The sequence below is a fragment of the Arachis hypogaea genome, chromosome 3 (genome assembly GCF_003086295.3).
Source record: "Arachis hypogaea cultivar Tifrunner chromosome 3, arahy.Tifrunner.gnm2.J5K5, whole genome shotgun sequence".
Classification (NCBI taxonomy): domain Eukaryota; kingdom Viridiplantae; phylum Streptophyta; class Magnoliopsida; order Fabales; family Fabaceae; genus Arachis; species Arachis hypogaea.
In genome coordinates this window covers 48,155,120-48,179,148 of record NC_092038.1, presented here as the reverse complement: position 1 = coordinate 48,179,148, position 24,029 = coordinate 48,155,120, and the positions used below count along the sequence as shown (strand labels likewise).

The 24,029-nt window shown below is 38.9% G+C and overlaps 1 non-coding gene across 1 annotated transcript; it reads left to right on the top strand.

Annotated features, from left to right (window-relative positions):
- The first annotated feature begins 329 nt into the window (after positions 1–329).
- LOC112793735 (small nucleolar RNA R71) lies at positions 330–433 on the top strand. Its single transcript, XR_003198433.1, has one exon. It is a non-coding gene; the product is annotated as a small nucleolar RNA R71 (small nucleolar RNA).
- The last annotated feature ends 23,596 nt before the right edge of the window (positions 434–24,029 follow it).

The following is a 24,029-nucleotide window of genomic DNA, read 5'->3' as shown; positions in this document are numbered from 1 at the left end:
CCTCTTTAGTACTGTTGGATGCATTTTTCCATCTATTCAGACTTTGAGAAATCATGTTAACTTGCTGAGTCAACACTTTGTTCTGAGCCAAAATGGCATTCAGAGCATCAATTTCAAGAACTCCCTTCCTCTGAGGTGTCCCATTATTCACGAAATTCCTCTCAGAAGTGTACATGAATTGGTTATTTGCAACCATGTCAATGAGTTTTTGAGCTTCTGCAGGTGTTTTCTTTAGGTGGATGGATCCACCTGCAGAATGGTCCAATGACATTTTCGAAAATTCAAATAGACCATAATAGAATATATCTAATATGGTCCATTCTGAAAACATGTCAGATGGACATCTTTTGGTCAACTGCTTGTATCTTTCCCAAGCTTCATAGAGGGATTCACCATCTTTTTGTTTGAAGGTCTGAACATCCACTCTAAGCTTGCTCAGCTTTTGAAGAGGAAAGAATTTATCCAAGAAGGTCGTGACCAGCTTATCCCAGGAGTCCAGGCTATCCTTAGGTTGTGAATCCAACCATATTCTAGCTCTGTCTCTTACAGCAAAAGGGAAAAGCATGAGCCTGTAGACTTCAGGATCTACTCCATTCGTCTTTACAGTCTCACAAATCTTCAAGAACTCAGTTAAATACTGGTAAGGATCTTCAGATGGAAGTCCATAAAACTTGCAGTTCTGTTGCATTAAGGCAACTAGCTGAGGTTTCAGCTCAAAATTGTTTGCTCCAATGGCAGGAATGGAGATGCTTCTTCCATCAAATTTGAACGTTGGTTTTGTGAAGTCACCAAGCATTCTCCTTGCATTATCATTATTGGGTTCAGCTGCCATCTCCTTCTCTTGTTCGAAAATTTCTGAAAGGTTACCTTTAGATTGTTGTAATTTAGCTTCTCTTAGTTTCCTCTTCAAAGTCCTTTCAGGTTCAGGATCAGCTTCAACAAGAGTGTTTTTGTCCTTGTTCCTGCTCATATGAAAGAGAAGAAAACAAGAAAAGAAAGAGGAATCCTCTATGTCACAGTATAGAGATTCCTTTATGTTAGTAAAAGAAGAAGAGAATAGAAGAAGGAAGAGTGAAGAATCCAAACACAGGGGGAGGAGTGAGTTCGGATTTTTGGATGAAGAGAGGTGAAGAGAAGTGTTAGTAAATAAATAATTAAATAGAATAAGAAAAGAGAGGGAGAATTTCGAAAATAATTTTGAAAAAGGGGTTAGTATTTTCGAAAATTAAATGTAAGATATAATTAAGATTAAAATTTAAAACAAAAAGAATTTTTGAAAAAGAGATGAGACATTTTCGAAAATTAGAGAGGGAAAAGTAGTTAGTTGATTTTGAAAAAGATAAGAAACAAACAAAAAGTCAAAGAGTTAGTTTAAAAAGATATTAAAATCAATTTTGAAAAGATAAGAAGATAAGAAGTTAGATAAGATATTTTGAAATCAAATTTTTAAAAAAGATAAAATTTTGAAAAAGATATGATAAAAAGATAAGATAAGAAAATAAGATAGAAAAGATATGTTTGAAAAGGATTTAATTTTTAAAATTAAAATTAATTACTTTACTAACAAGAAACTACAAGATAAGATTCTAGAATTTAAAGATTGAACCTTTCTTAACAAGAAAGTAACAAACTTCAAATTTTTGAATCAATCACATTAATTGTTAGCATAATTTTCGAAAATTAGATATAAAGATAAGAAAAAGATTTTGAAAATTATTTGAAAAAAGATTTTTAAAATTTTCGAAAAAAAGGAAAAAATTGGAAAAGATATGATTTTTGAAAAAGATTTTTAAATTTTGAAAATTTGACTTGACTTGTAAGAAACAACTAATTTTGAAAATTTTTTTGACTAAGTCAACTCAAATTTTCGAAAATTATGAGAAAAAAGAAAAAAGATATATTTTTGATTTTTTAATTTTTAATGATGAGAGAGAAAAATTAAAAACGTCATTTTTGTGTTTTTCTCTTTTCTTTATGGATCAAAACAAGGAATGCATGCAAGAACACTATGAATGTCAAGATGAACACCAAGAACATATTTTTGAAAAATTTTTGATGCAAAGAAGACATGCAAGACACCAAACTTAGAAATCTTTAATGCATGGACTCTAACAAACAAAAAATGCATATGAAAAACAACAAACAACACAAAACAAGAAAACATCAAGATCAAACAAGAAGACTTGTCAAGAACAACTTGAAGATCATGAAGAACACTATGAATGCATGGAATTTTCGAAAATAATGCATAAATTTTTAAAACATGCAATTGACACCAAACTTAAAAATTGACTCAAGACTCAAACAAGAAACACAAAATATTTTTGGTTTTTATGATTTTATGAATTTTTTTTATTTTTATTATATTTTTCGAAAATAAAGTTTGGAAAAACGAAAAAGAAAAGAAAAATTTTGAAAAAGATTTTTGAAAAATTTTTGAAAAGAAAATTACCTAATCTGAGCAACAAGATGAACCTTCAGTTGTCCAAACTCAACAATCCCCGGCAACGGCGCCAAAAACTTGGTGGACGAAATTGTGATCCTCAAAGTTGGTCTCTTTGTACTTGTATGAAATTTATATATTGGCTCTATTAAAAATACCCCAAAGAGATCATGGTATGATAAATTGGGATCTTAATAATCCCTGGTGTGATCATAACTCCGTTCAACTTAACCAGCAAGTGTACTGGGTCATCCAAGTAATACCTTACGTGAGTAAGGGTCGATCCCACAGAGATTGTTGGTATGAAGCAAGCTATGGTCATCTTGTAAATCTCAGTCAGGTGGATTTAAATGGTTTATGATGAGTTAGAAAATTAATAATAAACAGAAAATAAAATAGGATAGAAATACTTATGTAAATCAATAGTGGGAATTTCAGATAAGCGTATGGAGGTGCTATGCTCCTCTTGAATCTCTACTTTCCTACTTCTTCCTTCAATCCTTCTTACTCCTTTCCATGGCAAGCTGTATGTAGGGCATCACCGTTGTCAATGGCTACATCCCATCCTCTCAGTGAAAATGGTCCTATGCTCTGACACAGCACGGCTAATCATCTGTCGGTTCTCAATCAGGTTGGAATAGAATCCCTTGATTCTTTTGCGTCTGTCACTAACGCCCAGCCTTCAGGAGTTTGAAGCTCGTCGCAGTCATTCAATACCGGAATCCTACTCGGAATACCACAGACAAGGTTAAACTTTCCATGGACTACAAGTTGCTCTAATGCAACAGAACTACAAGTTCCATGGACTTCCATCAGATGATCCCTATCAGTTTTTAACTAAATTCTTGCAGATCTGTGATACTGTTAAGACTAATGGAGTAGATCCTGAAGTCTACAGGCTCATGCTTTCCCCTTTGCTATAAGAGACAGAGCTAGAACATGGTAGGACTCACAACCTAAAGATAGCCTGGACTCTTGGGATAAGCTGGTCACGACCTTCTTGGCCAAGTTCTTTCCTCCTTAAAAGCTGAGCAAGCTTAGAGTGGATGTTCAGACCTTCAAGCAAAAAGATGGTGAATCCCTCTTTGAAGCTTGGGAAAGACAGTTGACCAAAAAGTGTCCTTTTGACATGCTTTCAGAATGGACCATCTTGGATATATTCTATGATGATCTGTCTGAATTGTCTAAGATGTCACTGGACCATTTTGCAGGTGGATCCATTCACCTAAAGAAAATGCCTGTAGAAGCTCAAGAGCTCATTGACATGGTTGTAAATAACCAATTCATGTACACCTCTGAGAGGAATCCTGTGAGTAATGGGATGCCTCAGAAGAGGGGAGTTCTTGAACTTGATGCTCTGAATGCCATATTGGCTCAGAACAAAATGTTGACTCAGCAAGTCAACATGATTTCTCAAAGTCTGAATGGATGGCAAAATACATCTAACACTACTAAAGAGGCATCTTCTGAAGAAGAAGCTTATGATCCTGAGAACCCTGCAATGGCAGAGGTGAATTACATGGGTGAACCCTATGAAAATATCTATAATTCCTCATGGAGAAATCATCCAAATTTCTCATGGAAGGATCAACAAAAGCCTCAACAAGGCTTTAATAATGGTGGAAGAAACAAGTTTAGCAATAGCAAGCCTTTTCCATCATCTTCTCAGCAACAGACAGAGAATTCTGAGCAGAGCCCCTCTAGCTTAGCAAGTATAGTCTCTGATCTATCTAAGGCCACTTTAAGTTTTACGAATAAAACAAGGTCCTCCATTAGAAATTTGGAGGCACAAGTGGGTCAGCTGAGTAAGAAAATCACTAAAACTCCTCCTAGTACTCTCCCAAGCAATACAGAAGAGAATCCAAAAAGAGAGTGCAAGGCCATTGATATAACCAAAATGGCCGAATCTAAAGAGGAAGGGGAGGACATAAATCCCAATGAGGAACACCTCATGGGACATCCCCCAGACAGAAAGGAGTTCCCTATTGAGGACCTAAAGGAATCTGAGGCTCATATAGAGACCATAGAGATTCCATTAAACTTCCTTCTACCATTCATGAGCTCTGAGAACTATTCTTCCTCTGAAGAGGATGAAGATGTAACTGAAGATCAAGTTGCTCAATATCTAGGAGCCATCATGAAGCTGAATGCCAAGTTGTTTGGTAATGAGACTTGGGAAGATGAACCTCCCTTGCCCATTAGTGAACTAAATACATGGGTTCAGCAAACTTTACCTCAAAAGAAACAGGATCCTGGTAAATTCTTAATACCCTGTACCATAGGCACTGGTGCACGAAATTGTGATCAATACTTTTCACAAATCAAATAATCCCCGGTAATGAATCCAAAAACTTGGTGTTCAATACCATGGCATAAACACAACTTCGCACAACTAACTAGCAAGTGTACTGGGTCGTCCAAGTAATAAACCTTACGCGAGTAAGGGTCGATCCTACAGAGATTGTTGGTATGAAGCAAGCTATGGTCACCTTGTAAATCTTAGTCAGGCAAACTCAAATGGATATGGGTGATATACGAATAAAACATAAAGATAAAGATAGAGATACTTATGCAATTCATTGGTGGGAATTTCAGATAAGCATATGGAGATGCTGTGTTCCTTCTGTCTCTCTGCTTTCCTACTGTCTTCATCCAATCCTTCTTACTCCTTTCCATGGCAAGCTTATGCATGGGTTTCACCGTTGTCAGTGGCTACCTCCCATCCTCTCAGTGGAAATGTTCAACGCACCCTGTCACGGCACGGCTATCCATCTGTCGGTTCTCAATCAGGCCGGAATAGAATCCAGTGATTCTTTTGCGTCTGTCACTAACGCCCCGCCCTCAGGAGTTTGAAGCTCGTCACAGTCATTCAATCATTGAATCCTACTCAGAATACCACAGACAAGGTTAGACCTTCCAGATTCTCTTGAATGCCGCCATCAGTTCTAGCCTATACCACGAAGACTCTGATCTCACGGAATGGCTGGCTCGGTTGTCAGGCGAGCGCTCGGTTGTCAGGCGATCAACCATGCATCGTGTATCAGGAATCCAAGAGATATTCACCCAATCTAAGGTAGAACGGACGTGGTTGTCAGGCACACGTTCATAGGTGAGAATGATGATGAGTGTCACGGATCATCATATTCATCAAGTTGAAGAACAAGTGATATCTTAGAACAAGAACAAGCGGAATTGAATAGAAGAACAATAGTAATTGCATTAATACTCGAGGTACAGCAGAGCTCCACACCTTAATCTATGGTGTGTAGAAACTCCACCGTTGAAAATACATAAGTGATAGTGTGATCATTGGCTTCGGCCCCAGAGAGGGAACCAGAAGAACCAAGATGAAAATACAATAGTAAAAGGTCCTACTTATAGAGAACTAGTAGCCTAGGGTTTACAGAGATGAGTAAATGACATAAAAATCCACTTCCGGGCCCACTTGGTGTGTGCTTGGGCTGAGCATTGAAGCATTTTCGTGTAGAGACTCTTCTTGGAGTTAAACGCCAGCTTTTATGCCAGTTTGGGCGTTTAACTCCCATCCTTGTGCCAGTTCCGGCGTTTAACGCTGGGAATTCTGAGGGTGACTTTGAACGCCGGTTTGGGCCATCAAATCTTGGGCAAAGTATGGACTATCATATATTGCTGGAAAGCCCAGGATGTCTACTTTCCAACGCCGTTGAGAGCGCGCCAATTGGGCTTCTGTAGCTCCAGAAAATCCACTTCGAGTGCAGGGAGGTCAGAATCCAACAGCATCTGCAGTCCTTTTTAGTCTCTGAATCAGATTTTTGCTCAGGTCCCTCAATTTCAGCCAGAAAATATCTGAAATCACAGAAAAACACACAAACTCATAGTAAAGTCCAGAAAAGTGAATTTTGACTAAAAACTAATAAAAATACACTAAAAACTAACGAGATCATACTAAAAACATACTAAAAACAATGCCAAAAAGCGTACAAATTATCCGCTCATCACAACACCAAACTTAAATTGTTGCTTGTCCTCAAGCAACTGAAAATCAAATAAGATAAAAAGAAGAGAATATGCAATGAATTCCAAAAATATCTATGAAGATCAGTATTAATTAGATGAGCGGGGCTTTTAGCTTTTTGCCTCTGAATAGTTTTGGCATCTCACTCTATCCTTTGAAATTCAGAATGATTGGCTTCTTTAGGAACTCAGAATCCAGATAGTGTCATTGATTCTCCTAGTTAAGTATGATGATTCTTGAACACAGCTACGTATTGAGTCTTGGCCGTGGCCCAAAGCACTCTGTCTTCCAGTATTACCACCGGATACATACATGCCACAGACACATAATTGGGTGAACCTTTTCAGATTGTGACTCAGCTTTGCTAGAGTCCCCAATTAGAGGTGTCCAGGGTTCTTAGGCACACTCTTTTTGCCTTGGATCACAACTTTATTTCTTTCTTTTTCTTTCTTTTTCTTTTTTCTTTTTTTTTTCGAATTTTTTTTTTGTATTCATTGCTTTTTTTTTTTGCTTCAAGAATCATTTTTATGATTTTTCAGATCCTCAGTAACATGTCTCCTTTTTCATCATTCTTTCAAGAGCCAACATTCATGAACCACAAATTCAAAAGACATATGCACTGTTTAAGCATACATTCAAAGAACAAAAGTATTGCCACCACATCAAAATAATTAAACTGTTATAAAATTCAAAATTCATGCAATTCTTTTCTTTTTCAATTAAGAACATTTTTCATTTAAGAAAGGTGATGGATTCATAGAACATTCATAACTTTAAGGCATAGACACTAAGACACTAATGATCACAAGACACAAATATAGATAAACATATGCATAATTTTCGAAAAACAGAAAAATAAAGAACAAGGAAATTAAAGAACGGGTCCACCTTAGTGATGGCGGCTTGTTCTTCCTCTTGAAGATCCTATGGAGTGCTTGAGCTCCTCAATGTCTCTTCCTTGTCTTTGTTGCTCCTCTCTCATGATTCTTTGATCTTCTCTAATCTCATGGAGGAGGACGGAGTGTTCTTGGTGCTCCACCCTTAGTTGTCCCATGTTGGAACTCAATTCTCCTAGGGAGGTGTTTAGTTGCTCCCAATAGTTTTGTGGAGGAAAGTGCATCCCTTGAGGCATCTCAGGGATTTGATGATGAGAGGGGTCTCTTGTTTGCTCCATCCTCTTCTTAGTGATGGGCTTGTCCTCATCAATGGGGATGTCTCCCTCTATGTCAACTCCAACTGAATAATAGAGGTGACAAATGAGATGAGAAAAGGCTAACCTTGCCAAGGTAGAGGACTTGTCCGCCACCTTATAAAGTTGTTGGGATATAACCTCATGAACTTCTATTTCTTCTCCAATCATGATGCCATGAATCATGATAGCCCGGTCTAGAGTAACTTCGGACCGGTTGCTAGTGGGAATGATTGAGCGTTGGATAAACTCCAACCATCCCCTAGCCACAGGCTTGAGGTCATGCCTTCTCAATTGAACCGGCTTTCCTCTTGAATCTCTCTTCCATTGGGCGCCCTCTTCACAAATGACTGTGAGGACTTGGTCCAACCTTTGATCAAAGTTGACCCTTCTAGTGTAAGGATGTTCATCTCCTTGCATCATGGGCAAGTTGAATGCCAACCTTACATTTTCCGGACTAAAATCCAAGTATTTCCCCCGAACCATAGTAAGCCAATTCTTTGGGTCCGGGTTCACACTTTGATCATGGTTCTTGGTGATCCATGCATTGGCATAGAACTCTTGAACCATTAAGATTACGACTTGTTGAATGGGGTTGGTAAGAACTTCCCAACCTCTCCTTCGGATCTCATGTCGGATCTCCGGATATTCACTCTTTTTGAGTTTAAAAGGGACCTCGGGGATCACCTTCTTCAAGGCCACAACTTCATAGAAGTGGTCTTGATGCATCCTTGAGATGAATCTCTCCATCTCCCATGACTCAGAGGTGGAGGCTTTTGCCTTCCCTTTCCTCTTTCTAGAGGTTTCTCCGGCCTTGGATGCCATAAATGGTTATGGAAAAACAAAAAGCAATGCTTTTACCACACCAAACTTAAAAGGTTTGCTCGTCCTCGAGCAAAAGAAGAAAGAAGAGAGTAGAAGGAGGAGAAATGAGGAGATGAAGAAGGCTTTGTGGTTCGGCCAAAAAGGGAGAGTAGTGGTGTTTATGATGTGTGAAAATGAAGGAGTGAAGATGGGTTTATATAGGAGTGGGGAGAGGGGTAGGGTTCAGCTATGGGAGGGTGGGTTTGGGTGGAAAAGTGGTTTGAATTTGAACGGTGAGGTAGGTGGGGTTTTATGAAGGATGGATGTGAGTGGTGAAGAGAAAGATGGGATTTGATAGGTGAAGGGTTTTTGGGGAAGAGGTGTTGAGGTGATTGGTGAATGGGTGAAGAAGAGAGAGAGTGGTAGGGTAGGTGGGGATCCTGTGGGGTCCACAGATCCTGAGGTGTCAAGGAAAAGTCATCCCTGCACCAAATGGCATGCAAAAATGCGTTTTGAGCCAATTCTGGCGTAAAACGCCGGGCTGGTGCCCATTTCTGGCGTTTAACGCCAAGTGCTTGCCCTTTTCTGGCGTTTAACGCCAGTCTGGTGCCCCTTTCTGGCGTTAAACGCCCAGAATGGTGCCAGACTGGGCGTTAAACGCCCAACTGCTAGCCTTACTGGCGTTTAAACGCCAGTAGGTTCTTCCTCCAGGGTGTGCTGTTTTTCTTCCTGTTTTTCTTTCTGTTTTTGCTTTTTCAATTGATTTTGTGACTTCTCATGATCATCAACCTATAGAAAACATAAAATAACAAAAGAGAATAGATAAAATATAACATTGGGTTGCCTCCCAACAAGCGCTTCTTTAATGTCAATAGCTTGACAGTGGGCTCTCATGGAGCCTCAGAGTTGCTCAGAGCAATGTTGGAACCTCCCAACACCAAACTTAGAGTTTGAATGTGGGGGTTCAACACCAAACTTAGAAGTTGGTTGTGGCCTCCCAACACCAAACTTAGGGTTTGACTGTGGGGGCTCTGTTTGGCTCTGTTTTGAGAGAAGCTCTTCATGCTTCCTCTCCATGATGATAGAGGGATATCCTTGAGCCTCAAACACAAAGGATTCCTCATTCACTTGAATGATCAATTCTCCTCTATCAACATCAATCACAGCCTTTGCTGTGGCTAGGAAGGGTCTGCCAAGGATGATGGATTCATCCATGCACTTCCCAGTCTCTAGGACTATGAAATCAACAGGGATGTAATGGTCTTCAACCTTTACCAGAACATCCTCCACAAGTCCATAAGCTTGTTTTCTTGAGTTGTCTGCCATCTCTAGTGAGATTCTTGCAACAGATAGAGAATTCTGAGCAGAGCCCCTCTAGCTTAGCAAGTATAGTCTCTGATCTATCTAAGGCCACTTTAAGTTTTACGAATAAAACAAGGTCCTCCATTAGAAATTTGGAGGCACAAGTGGGTCAGCTGAGTAAGAAAATCACTAAAACTCCTCCTAGTACTCTCCCAAGCAATACAGAAGAGAATCCAAAAAGAGAGTGCAAGGCCATTGATATAATCAAAATGGCCGAATCTAAAGAGGAATGGGAGGACATAAATCCCAATGAGGAACACCTCATGGGACATCCCCCAGACAGAAAGGAGTTCCCTATTGAGGACCTAAAGGAATCTGAGGCTCATATAGAGACCATAGAGATTCCATTAAACTTCCTTCTACCATTCATGAGCTCTGAGAACTATTCTTCCTCTGAAGAGAATGAAGATGTAACTGAAGATCAAGTTGCTCAATATCTAGGAGCCATCATGAAGCTGAATGCCAAGTTGTTTGGTAATGAGACTTGGGAAGATGAACCTCCCTTGCCCATTAGTGAACTAAATACATGGGTTCAGCAAACTTTACCTCAAAAGAAACAGGATCCTGGTAAATTCTTAATACCCTGTACCATAGGCACTGGTGCACGAAATTGTGATCAATACTTTTCACAAATCAAATAATCCCCGGTAATGAATCCAAAAACTTGGTGTTCAATACCATGGCATAAACACAACTTCGCACAACTAACCAGCAAGTGTACTGGGTCGTCCAAGTAATAAACCTTACGCGAGTAAGGGTCGATCCCACAGAGATTGTTGGTATGAAGCAAGCTATGGTCACCTTGTAAATCTTAGTCAGGCAAACTCAAATGGATATGGGTGATACTTAAAGATAAAGATAAAGATAAAGATAGAGATACTTATGCAATTCATTGGTGGGAATTTCAGATAAGCATATGGAGATGCTGTGTTCCTTCTGTCTCTCTGCTTTCCTACTATCTTCATCCAATCCTTCTTACTCCTTTCCATGGCAAGCTTATGCAAGGGTTTCACCGTTGTCAGTGGCTACCTCCCATCCTCTCAGTGGAAATGTTCAACGCACCCTGTCACGGCACGGCTATCCATCTGTCGGTTCTCAATCAGGCCGGAATAGAATCCAGTGATTCTTTTGCGTCTGTCACTAACGCCCCGCCCTCAGGAGTTTGAAGCTCGTCACAGTCATTCAATCATTGAATCCTACTCAGAATACCACAGACAAGGTTAGACCTTCCGGATTCTCTTGAATGTCGCCATCAGTTCTAGCCTATACCACGAAGACTCTAATCTCACGGAATGGCTGGCTCGGTTGTCAGGCGAGCGCTCGGTTGTCAGGCGATCAACCATGCATCGTGTATCAGGAATCCAAGAGATATTCACCCAATCTAAGGTAGAACGGACGTGGTTGTCAGGCACACGTTCATAGGTGAGAATGATGATGAGTGTCACGGATCATCACATTCATCAAGTTGAAGAACAAGTGATATCTTAGAACAAGAACAAGCGGAATTGAATAGAAGAACAATAGTAATTGCATTAATACTCGAGGTACAACAGAGCTCCACACCTTAAACTATGGTGTGTAGAAACTCCACCATTGAAAATACATAAGTGATAGTGTGATCATTGGCTTCGGCCCCAGAGAGGGAACCAGAAGAACCAAGATGAAAATACAATAGTAAAAGGTCCTACTTATAGAGAACTAGTAGCCTAGGGTTTACAGAGATGAGTAAATGGCATAAAAATCCACTTTCGGGCCCACTTGGTGTGTGCTTGGGCTGAGCATTGAAGCATTTTCGTGTAGAGACTCTTCTTGGAGTTAAACGCCAGCTTTTATGCCAGTTTGGGCGTTTAACTCCCATCCTTGTGCCAGTTCCGGCGTTTAACGCTAGGAATTCTGAGGGTGACTTTGAACGCCGGTTTGGGCCATCAAATCTTGGGCAAAGTATGGACTAACATATATTTCTGGAAAGCCCAGGATGTCTACTTTCCAACGCCGTTGAGAGCGCGCCAATTGGGCTTCTGTAGCTCCAGAAAATCCACTTCGAGTGCAGGGAGGTCAGAATCCAACAGCATCTGCAGTCCTTTTTAGTCTCTGAATCAGATTTTTGCTCAGGTCCCTCAATTTCAGCCAGAAAATACCTGAAAACACAGAAAAACACACAAACTCATAGTAAAGTCCAGAAAAGTGAATTTTAACTAAAAACTAATAAAAATACACTAAAAACTAACGAGATCATACTAAAAACATACTAAAAATAATGCCAAAAAGCGTACAAATTATCCGCTCATCAGGCACCATGACCTTTGACAAGACTCTGTGTGACCTGGGGTCAGGTATAAATCTTATCCCACTATGTGTAATAGAGAAACTGGGGATCTTTGAGGTACAAACTGCAAGAATCTCATTAGAGTTAGCAGACAAGTCAATAAAACAAGCTTATGGATTGGTTGAGGACGTGTTGGTAAAAGTTGAAGGCCTTTACATCCCTGCTGATTTCATAATATTAGACACTGGGAAGGATGAGAATGAATCCATCATTCTTGGAAGACCCTTCCTAGCCACAACAAAAGCTGTGATTGATGTTGACAGAGGTGAACTAGTCCTTTAATTGAATGGGGACTACCTTGTGTTTAAAGCTCAAGGATCTTCCTCTACAATCATGGAAAAGAGGCACAATAAGCTTCTCTCAATATAGAGTCAAACAAAGCCCCCACAATCAAACTCTAAGTCTGGTGTTGGGAGGTCACAACCAAACTATAAGTTTGGTGTTGAACCCCCACATTCAAACTCTAAGTTTGGTGTTGGGAGGTCCCAACAATGCTCTGAACATCTGTGAAGCTCCATGCGAGCTCACTGTCAAGCTATTGACATTAAAGAAGCGCTTATTGGGAGGCAACCCAAATTTTATTTATCTATATTTCTATTGTTCTTTTATGTTTTATTAGGTTTATGATCATGTGGAGTCACAAAATAATTGTAAAAATTAAAAACAGAATAAAAAACAGTAGAAGAAAAAGCACACCCTGGAGGAGGAACTCACTGGCGTTTAGACGCCTAGTGGACGAAATTGTGATTCGTACTTTTTGTACTTGTATGAAATTTAATTCGAGATAATAGCTCTTTACTATGTGTGGTCACAACTCCGTTCAACTAACCAGCAAGTGTACTGGGTCGTCCAAGTAATAAACCTTACGTGAGTAAGGGTCGATCCCACAGAGATTGTTGGTATGAAGCAAGCTATGGTCATCTTGTAAATCTCAGTCAGGCGGATTTAAATAAATTATGGAATTTGGAAAATCAAATAATAGTAAATAAACATAAAATAGGGATAAAGTTACTCATGTATTTCCATGATGGGAATTTCAGATAGGTGTATGGAGATGCTGTGCTCCTCCTGAATCTCTGCTTTCCTACTACTTCATCCAATCCTTCTTACTCCTTTCCATGGCAAGCTGTATGTAGGGCATCACCGTTGTCAATGGCTACATCCCATCCTCTCAGTGAAAAAGGTCCAAATACTCTGTCACAGCACGTCTAATCATCCGACGGTTCTCAATCAGGTTGGAATAGAATCCCTTGATTCTTTTGCGTCTGTCACTAACGCCCAGCCTTCAGGAGTTTGAAGCTCGTCACAGTCATTCAATTCCGGAATCCTACTCGGAATACCACAGACAAGGTTAGACCTTTCGGATTCCCATGAATGCCGCCATTAATTCTAGCTTATACCACGAAGATTCTGTTTAAGGAATCTAAGAGATACGCGCCCGGCCTAAGGTAGAACGGAAGTGGTTGTCAATCACACGCGTTCATAGGTGAGAATGATGATGAGTGTCACGGATCATCACATTCATCAAGTTGAAGTGCAACGAATATCTTAGAATAGGAATAATTCGAATTGGATAGAAAATAATAGTAATTGCATTGAAACTTGAGGTACAGCAGAGCTCCGCACCCTTAATCTATGGTGTGTAGAAACTCCACCGTTGAAAATACATAAGTGAAAGGTTCAGGCATGGCCGAATGGCCAGCCCCCAAAACGTTATCAATAGTCTTCTCAGATGAAGAATAAAATAAAACTGAGACCAAAGATGTCTAATATAATAGTAAATTATCCTATTTATACTAGACTAGCTACTAGGGTTTACATGAATAAGTAATTGATGCATAAATCCACTTCCGTGGCCCACTTGGTGTGTGTTTGGGCTGAGCTTGATCTATCCACGAGCTGAGGCTTCTTTTGGAGTTGAACGCCAAGTTGTAATGTGTTTTGGGCGTTCAACTCCGGGTCGTGACGTGTTTCTGGCGTTTTACTCCAGACAGCAACATGGAACTGGCGTTGAGCGCCAGTTTACGTCGTCAATTCCCGAATAAAGTATGGACTATTCTCTGAATGTCTACTTTCCAACGCCATTGAGAGCGTGCCATTTGGAGTTCTGTAGCTCCAGAAAATCCATTTCAAGTGCAGGGAGGTGATGCCAGGGCATTTTGGCCAGTTTCACTGACCTTTTCTTTACTGTTTTTAGGTAGTTTCATTGCATTTTCTTAGGAAATAAGCTTGTTTTGGGTAGAAAATCATTTACATCCTGATTCAAGCATGCATTGTGCATTTCACATGATTTCATGAGAATTTTGCATGATTTTAATGACAAAATTGATATTGCATCCCCCATGACTTGGATTAGAACTTTGATGCACTTTATTGCTTGATTTCAGGACAAAGGAAGCAAAGAATGGGAGTAACTTGCAAGGCTAAGGAGAAAAGTGATTGCCAATAACACTCTCAAAAGCCATCAATGCCACGTTAAGGAGTCACGTTAACTAAGTTAACGTGAACTCTAACATTGTCACTAACGTTGGCAATTGCTCACAAATGGCCACGTTAGGAGCCACGTTAACCTAGTTAACGTGGGCTCTAACGTTAAAGGGGGAAGAGAAGCCAACGTTAGTGACACTCAACATTGTCACTAACGTTGGCCTAAGGTGCAAAGTACCACGTTAACTCCCACGTTAACTTGGTTAACGTGGGAGCTAACGTAAGAGATGAAGAGTTGTCGACAATGTTAGTGACACTCAACATTGTCACTAACGTTGAAGCAACCACACAACCCCCAAGAGCCACGTTAACTTCCCCGTTAACTTGGTTAACGTGGAAGCTAACGATGAGGAATGAAGGATGGGCCAATGTTAGTGACACTCAACATTGTCACTAACGTTGGGATGGCTAAGAGTGGCCACGTTAGAAGCCACGTTAACCTAGTTAACGTGGACTCTAACGTGTGACCTATGGGCACATTAGAACGTTAGTGACAATGTTGAGTGTCACTAACGTTCTCGAAGGTTGGCAAAAACCACGTTAGAAGCCACGTTAACCTAGTTAACGTGGGCTTTAATGTGAGGCTAAGGGGTGCATTGGAACGTTAGTGACAATGTTAAGTGTCACTAACGTTCTCAAACTTATATTTTCACTAAATGTTAAACACCCCTAACGTCTTGAGCTAAAGTCTCTACCCACTTCACACTTTCTCTCTGCAACTCAAGATGCAAAGGCCCAAGACTTGAAGAGCCAACTAGAAGCTGAGAAGAGTAGTATATATAGGAGTAGCTTTGAATTGTTTAAGAAATGAACAGAGAGCTAGGAAATAGAACTACTCTTTGTATTTTACTTTCTCTGCACTTCTAGCTTTATCATGTATTCTCCATCTTTGATTTTTGATTTCTAGAGCTATGAACAACTAAACCCCTTTCATTGGGTTAGGGAGCTCTGTTGTAATTTGATGGATCAATACTAGTTTTCATTATTCTTCTTCTATCTTTCCTCTTGATTTTACTTGAAAGCTTTCGATCTTCATCCAATTGGATAGTTATCTTGGAAAAGAAGCTATTCAAACTTGGATCTCTTCGGAACCTTGAAAGAGGAATGAAGAGATCAGCTAGAAATGCTTTCTCATGCTGGACCAAATTGGGTGTGGATGGGTATGTGGCTATAACCCTCTCAACACTTGATTTGGGAAATGCATGTGGTATAATCAGTGACCATACTTCATCTCTTCTCATGAGCAATTGACCAAGGAATTGGCTATTGATCAAGATTTGAGAGATTAAACCACAAGAAATTGTTGTTCAATCACTTAAGATTGCCAAGGAGATCAATGAGTGCATTGATTGAGGAAGAGATGAGAATGAAATTGATCCGGAGAATGCAACATCTCATGAGCCCAATGAACTCCCCATTTCTGATCTTACCCATTCTCTTTAATTTCTGCAATTTACTTTTATGAGCAATTCCCCCATTCCCAATTACAATTCTGCAATTTACTTTCAGTCATTTACTTTTCCGCCGTTTTATTTTCTGCAAGTATCAACTCTATTCATGGATTCGCTCAACTAGAACATTCCTCTAATTAAAGTTGCTTGATCAATCAATCCCTGTGGGATTCGACCTCACTCTATTGTGAGTTTTTACTTGACGACAAATTCGGTACACTTGTCGAATGGAGATTTGTTGAGAGACAAGTTTTCCCCCGAACAGGAGGTCAGATTCCAACAGCATCAGCAGTCCTTTGTCAGCCTCCTATCAAAGTTTTGCTCAAGTCCCTCAATTTCAGCTAGAAATTACCTAAAATCACAGAAAAACACACAAACTCATAGTAAAGTCCAGAAATGTGAATTTAACATAAAAACTAATGAAAACATCCCTAAAAGTAGCTTGAACTTACTAAAAACTACCTAAAAACAATGCCAAAAAGCGTATAAATTATCCGCTCATGACAACACCAAACTTAAATTGTTGCTTGTCCCCAAGCAACTGAAAATCAAATAGGATAAAAAGAAGAGAATATACTATAAATTCCAAAATATCAATGAATATTAATTCTAATTAGATGAGCGGGACTTATAGCTTTTTGCTTTTGAATAGTTTTGGCATCTCACTTTTTCCTTTGAAGTTCAGAATGATTGGCTTCTCTAGGAACTTAGAATTTCGGATGGTGTTATTGATTCTCCTAGTTAAGTATGTTGATTCTTGAACACAGCTACTTATGAGTCTTGGCCGTGGCCCTAAGTACTTTGTTTTCCAGTATTACCACCGGATACATAAATGCCACAGACACATGACTGGGTGAACCTTTTCAGATTCTGACTCAGCTTTGCTAGAGTCCCTAGTTAGAGGTGTCCAGGGCTCTTAAGCACACTCTTTTGCTTTGGATCATGACTTTAACCACTCGGTCTCAAGCTTTTCACTTGGGCCTTCATGACACAAGCACATGGTTAGGGACAACTTGGTTTAGCCGCTTAGGCCCGGATTTTATTTCCTTGGGCCCTCCTATCCATTGATGCTCAAAGCCTTGGATCCTTTTTACCCTTGCCTTTTGGTTTTAAGGGCTATTGGCTTTTTCTGCTTGCTTTTTCTTTTTCTTTCTATATATATATATATATATATATATATATATATATATATATATTTGGATAGCTTTTGTTTTTCACTGCTTTTTCTTGCTTCAAGAATCAATTTCATGATTTTTCAGATTATCAATAACATTTCTCTTTGTTCATCATTCTTTCAAGAGCCAATAGTTTTAACATTCATAAACAATAAGATAAAAAATATGCACTGTTTAAGCATTCATTTAGAAAACAAAAAGTATTGTCACCACATCAATATAATTAAACTAAATTCAAGGATAAATTTGGAATTCATGTACTTCTTTGTTCTTTTGAATTAAAAACATTTTTCATTTAAGAGAGGTGAAGGATTAATGGAATTATTCATAACTTTAAGACATAGTTACTAAACACTAATGATCATGAAGTAGAGACACAAAACATAGATAAACATATAATATAAAAACCGAACAGCAGAAAAGTAAGAACAAGGAATGAATCCACCTTAGTGGCGTCTTCTTCTTGAAGGACCAACAATGTCCTTAAGCTATTCTATGTCCCTTCCTTGCCTTTGTTGCTCTTCCCTCATTGCTCTTTGATCTTCTCTTATTTCATGGAGAATGATGGAGTGCTCATAATGTTCCACCCTTAATTGTTCCACATTATAGCTCAAATCTTCTAGGGAAGTGTTGAGTTGTTCCCAATAGTTGTTGGGAGGAAAGTGCATCCCTTGAGGCATCTCAGGGATTTCTTGATGATGAGCTTCCTCATGCATCTCTTGAGATCTGTGGAGGGTCTCTCTTGCTTGCTCCATCCTCTTCTTGGTGATGGGCTTATCCTCTTCAATGAGGATGTCTCCTTCTATGATAACCCCAGCTGAGTAACATAGATGGCAAATAAGATGAGGAAAAGTTAGCCTTGCCATGGTGGAGGACTTTTTGTTTATTTTATAGAATTCATGGGAGATGACTTCATGAACTTCTACTTTCTCTCCAATCATGATGCTATGAATCATGATGGCCCGATCCACAGTAACTTCGGATCGGTTGCTAGTGGGGATGATGGAGCGTTGAATGAACTCTAACCATCCTCTAGCCACAAGCTTGAGGTCTAGTCTTCTTAGTTGAACCGGCTTGCCTTTAGAGTCTCTTTTCCATTGAGCTCCTTCCACACATATGTCCATAAGGACTTGGTCCAACCTTTGATTAAAGTTGACCCTTCTAGTGTAGGGGCGTTCATCTCCTTGCATCATGGGCAAGTGGAATGCCAACCTCACATTTTCCAGACTAAAATCTAAGTATTTCCCCCGAACCATTGTGAGATAATTCTTTGGACTCGGATTCACACTTTGATCATGGTTCCTTGTGATCCATGCATTGGCATAGAACTCTTGAACCATTAAGATTCCGACTTGTTGCATGGGGTTGGTTTGGACTTCCCAACCTCTTCTTCGGATTTCATGTCGGATTTCTGGATACTCATTTTTCTTGAGTTTGAAAGGGACATCAGGGATTACCTTCTTCTTTGCCACAACATCATAGAAGTGGTCTTGATGGCTTTTGGAGATGAATCTTTCCATCTCCCATGACTCGGAGGTGGAAGCTTTTGTCCTCCCTTTTCCTTTTCTAGAGGATTCTCCGGCCTTAGGTGCCATTGATGGTAATGGAAAAACAAAAAGATTATGCTTTGACCACACCAAACTTAAAATATTGCTCGCCCTCGAGCAAGAGAAGAAAGAAGAGAAGAAGAAGAAGAAGAAGAAAATATGGAGGAGAGTGAGGGAAGGTGTTTCAGTCAAGGTGTAGAAGAGGGGGTTGGTGTTGTGTGAAAATGAAGTAGAATGGAAGGGTATATATAGGGAGGGGAGTGGGTGTAGTTTCAGTCATTTAGGGTGGGTTTGGGTGGGAAAGATTTTTGAATTTTGAAGGTGGGTGGGGTTTATGGGGAATAGTGGATGGATGTGAGTGGTGAATGGGGTAATTGGGAAGAGAGGTTGAGGTGATTGGTGAATGGTTTTTGGGGAAGTGTGTTTATTGGAAAGAGAGAATGAATGTTGAGAAGAGGGGAGAATATGTTAGGTGGGGATCCTGTGGGGTCCACAGATCCTGAGATGATCCTGTGGGGTCCACAGATCCTGAGGTGTCAAGGATTTACATCCCTGCACCAATTAGGCATGTAAAATGCCTTTACACACCATTCTAGCGTTTAAACGCCGAAGTGATGCACACTCTGGGCATTCAACGCCCATGTGTAGCATGTTTCTGGCGTTGAACGCCAGTTCTATGCTTGTTACTGGCGTTCAGCGCCAGCTTTCCTCAAGGCATATTCCTGGCGTTCAAACGCCAGGATGTTGCTTGTTTCTGGCGTTCAGCGCCAGAAACATGCTCTGTTCTGGCGTTGAACGCCAGCCAGATGCACCTTACTGGCGTTTAAACGCCAGTAAGTCCTTCCTCCAGGGTGTGATTTTTCTTCTGCTATTTTTGATTCTGTTTTTAATTTTAGTATTTTTTTCGTGACTCCAGATGATCATGAACCTAATAAAAACACAAAATAACAATAAAATAAAATTAAAAGTAGATATATAAAAATTGGGTTGCCTCCTAACAAGCGCTTCTTTAGTGTCATTAGCTTGACAGTGGGTTCTCATGGAGCCTCACAGATATTCAGAGCATGATGAGGGCCTCCCAACACCAAACTTAGAGTTTGAATGAGGGGGCTTCTCAACACCAAACTTAGAGTTTGGTTGTGGCCTCCCAACACCAAACTTAGAGTTTGACTGTGGGGGCTCTTTTTGACTCTGTACTGAGAGAAGCTTTTCATGCTTCCTCTCCATGGTTGCAGAGGAAGGTCCTTGAGCTTTAAACACAAGGTAGTCCCCATTCAATTGAAGGACTAATTCTCCTCTGCTAACATCAATCACAGCTTCTGCTGTGGCTAGGAAGGGTCTTCCAAGGATGATGCATTCATCTTCTTCCTTCCTAGTGTCTAAGATTATGAAATCAGCAGGGATGTAAAGGCTTTCAACCTTTACTAACACGTCCTCTACTAATCCATAAGCTTGTCTTACTGACTTGTCTGCCAATTGAAGTGAGAATAAGGCAGGCTGTACCTCAATGATCCTCAGTTTCTCCATTACAGAGAGTGGCATAAGATTTATGCCTGACCCCAGGTCACACAGAGCCTTGTTAAAGGTCATGGTGCCTATGGTACAGGGTATTAAGAATTTACCAAGATCTTGTCTCTTTTGAGGTAGAGTTTTCTGAATCCATGTATCTAGTTCACTAGAGAGCAATGGGGATTCACCTTCCCAAGTCTCATTACCAAACAACTTGGCATTCAGCTTCATGATAGCTCCTAGATATTGAGCAACTTGCTCTCCAGTTACATCTTCATCCTCTTCTGAGGAGGAATAGTTTTCAGAGCTCATGAATGGCAGAAGGAGATTTAGTGGAATCTCTATGGTCTCTATATGAGCCTCAGATTCCTTTAGGTCCTCAATAGGGAACTCCTTCTTATTTGAGAGACGACCCAGGAGGTCTTTCTCACTAGGATTTTTGTCCTTCTCCTCCCTTGTGCATTCGGCCATATTGATTACTTCAATGGCCTTGCAATCTCCTTTTGGATTCTCTTCTGTATTGCTTGGGAGAATACTGGGAGGAGTTTCAATGACTTTCTTACTCAGCTGGCCCACTTGTGCCTCCAGATTTCTAATGGAGGACCTTGTTTCACTCATGAAACTTAAAGTGGCTTTTGACAGATCAGAGACTAAGTTTGCTAAATTAGAGGGGCTCTGTTCAGAATTTTCTGTCTGTTGCTGAGAAGATGATGGAAAAGGCTTGTTATAACTGAGCCTATTTCTTCCACCATTGTTAAAGCCTTGTTGAGGCTTTTGTTGATCCTTCCATGAGAAATTTGGATGATTTCTCCAAGATGAGTTATAGGTGTTTCCATAAGGTTCACCCATGTAATTAACCTCTGCCATTGATGGGTTCTCATGATCATAAGCTTCTTCAGAAGCTGCCTCTTTAGTACTGTTGGATGCATTTTGCCATCCATTCAGACTTTGAGAGATCATGTTGACTTGCTGAGTCAACACTTTGTTCTGAGCCAATATGGCATTCAGAGTATCAATTTCAAGAACTCCCTTCCTCTGAGGCGTCCCACTATTCACGGAATTCCTCTTAGAAGTGTACATGAATTGGTTATTTGCAACCATGTCAATAAGTTCTTGAGCCTCTTTAGGCGTTTTCTTTAGATGAATAGATCCACCTGCAGAATAGTCAAATGACATCTTGGAAAATTCAGATAGACCATAATAGAATATATCTAATATGGTCCATTCTGAAAACATGTCAGAAGGACACTTTTTGGTCATCTGCTTGTATCTTTCCCAAGCTTTATAGAGGGATTCACCATCTTTTTGCTTGAAGGTCTGAACATCCACTCTAAGCTTGCTCAGCTTTTGAGGAGGAAAGAATTTATCCAAGAAGGCCGTGACCAGCTTATCCTAGGAGTCCAGGCTATCTTTAGGTTGTGAGTCCAACCATGTTCTAGCTCTGTCTCTTACAGCAAAAGGGAAAAGCATGAGCTTGTAGACTTCAGGATCTACTCCATTTGTCTTAACAATCTCACAAATCTGCAAGAACTCAGTTAAAAACTGGTAAGGATCTTCAGATGAAAGTCCATAAAACTTGCAGTTCTGTTGCATTAACGCAACTAGTTGAGGCTTAAGCTCAAAATTGTTGGCTCCAATGGCAGGAATGGAGATGCTTCTTTCATCAAATTTGGACGTTGGTTTTGTGAAGTCACCAAGCATTCTCCTTGCATTATTGTTGTTGGGTTCGGCTGCCATCTCCTTCTCTTTTTCAAAAATTTCAGAAAGACTGCCTCTAGATTGTTGTAGTTTAGCTTCTCTTAGTTTCCTCTTCAGAGTCCTTTCAGGTTCTGGATCAGCTTCAACAAGAGTGTCTTTTTCCTTGTTCCTGCTCATATAGGGAAGAAGAGAACAAGAAAAGAAAGAGGAATCCTCTATGTCACAGTAAAGAGGATCCTTTGTTGTTAGTAGAAGAGGGAAGGGAAGAAGAGTGAAGAAGAATGGTTAAGGGTAGAGGTAATGATTTGAGATGAAGAGAGGTGAATAGAAGTGTTAGTAAATAAAAAAATAAATAAAAGAAGGAGAGATAGAGAATTTCGAAAATAATTTTGAAAAAGTGGTTAGTGATTTTCAAAAATTAAAGATAAGATATGATTAAAATTAAAATTTAAACAATTAAAAAGAATTTTTTTTGAAAAAGAGGGAGTTATTTTCGAAAATTAGAGGGGGAAAGGTAGTTAGGTGGTTTTGAAAAAGATAAGAAACAAATAAAAAGTCAAATAGTTAGTTGAAAAAGATATCAAAATCAAATTTGAAAAGATAAGAAGATAAGAAGTTAGATAAGATATTTTGAAATCAAATTTTTGAAAAAGATAAAATTTTGAAAAAGATATGATAAAAAGATAGGATTGAAAAAGATTTAATTTTTTTAAAATTAAAATTAATTACTTAACTAACAAGAAACTAAAAGATATGATTCTAGAATTTAAAGATTGAACCTTTCTTAACAAGAAAGTAACAAACTTCAAATTTTTTAATCAATCATATTACTTGTTAGTGTAATTTCGAAAATTTGACATAAAGATAAGAAAAAGATTTTGAAAATATTTTGAAAAAGATTTTTGGAATTTTTTGAAAATAAAAAAAATGAAAAAGATATGATTTTTGAAAAAGATTTTAGAAAGATAAGATTTTTAAAATTGAAAATTTGACTTGACTTGTTAGAAACAACTAATTTTAAAAATTTTTGACCAAGTCAACCCAAAATTTCAAAAATTAGGAGAGAAGAAAAAGGAAAAGATATTTTTTTGATTTTTGAATTTTTGATGATGAGAGAGAAAAACATAAAAATGACCCAAAACATGAAAATTCTAGATCAAAACACATGATGCATGCAAGAACACTATGAATGTCAAGATGAACACCAGGAACACTTTGAAGATCATGATGAACATCAAGAACATAATTTTGAAAAATTTTTGATGCAAAAAAAACATGCAAGACACCAAACTTAGAAATCTTTAATGCATGGACTCTAACAAACAAAAAATGCATATGAAAAACAACAAAAGATACAACACAAGAAAACATCAAGATCAAACAAGAAGACTTACCAAGAACAACTTGAAGATCATGAAGAACACTATGAATGCATGAATTTTCGAAAAATGCAAGAAAAAAATTTTTAAAGCATGCAACACCAAACTTAAAAATTGACTCAAGACTCAAACAAGAAACACAATATTTTTGGTTTTTATGATTTTATGATTTTTTGTATTTTTATTATTTTTTTCGAAAATTATATTAAAAAAACAAAATTAATAGAAAAATATTTTTGAAAGATTTTTGAAAACTTTTTGAAAGAAAATTACCTTATCTGAGCAACAAGATGAACCGTCAGTTGTCCATATTCGAACAATCCCCAGCAACGGCGCCAAAAACTTGGTGGACGAAATTGTGATTTGTACTTTTTGTACTTGTATGAAATTTAATTCGAGATAATAGCTCTTTACTATGTGTGGTCACAACTCCGTTCAACTAACCAGCAAGTGTACTGGGTCGTCCAAGTAATAAACCTTACGTGAGTAAGGGTCGATCCCACAGAGATTGTTGGTATGAAGCAAGCTATGGTCATCTTGTAAATCTCAGTCAGGCGGATTTAAATAAATTATGGAATTTGGAAAATCAAATAATAGTAAATAAACATAAAATAAGGATAAAGTTACTCATGTATTTCCATGATGGGAATTTCAGATAGGTGTAT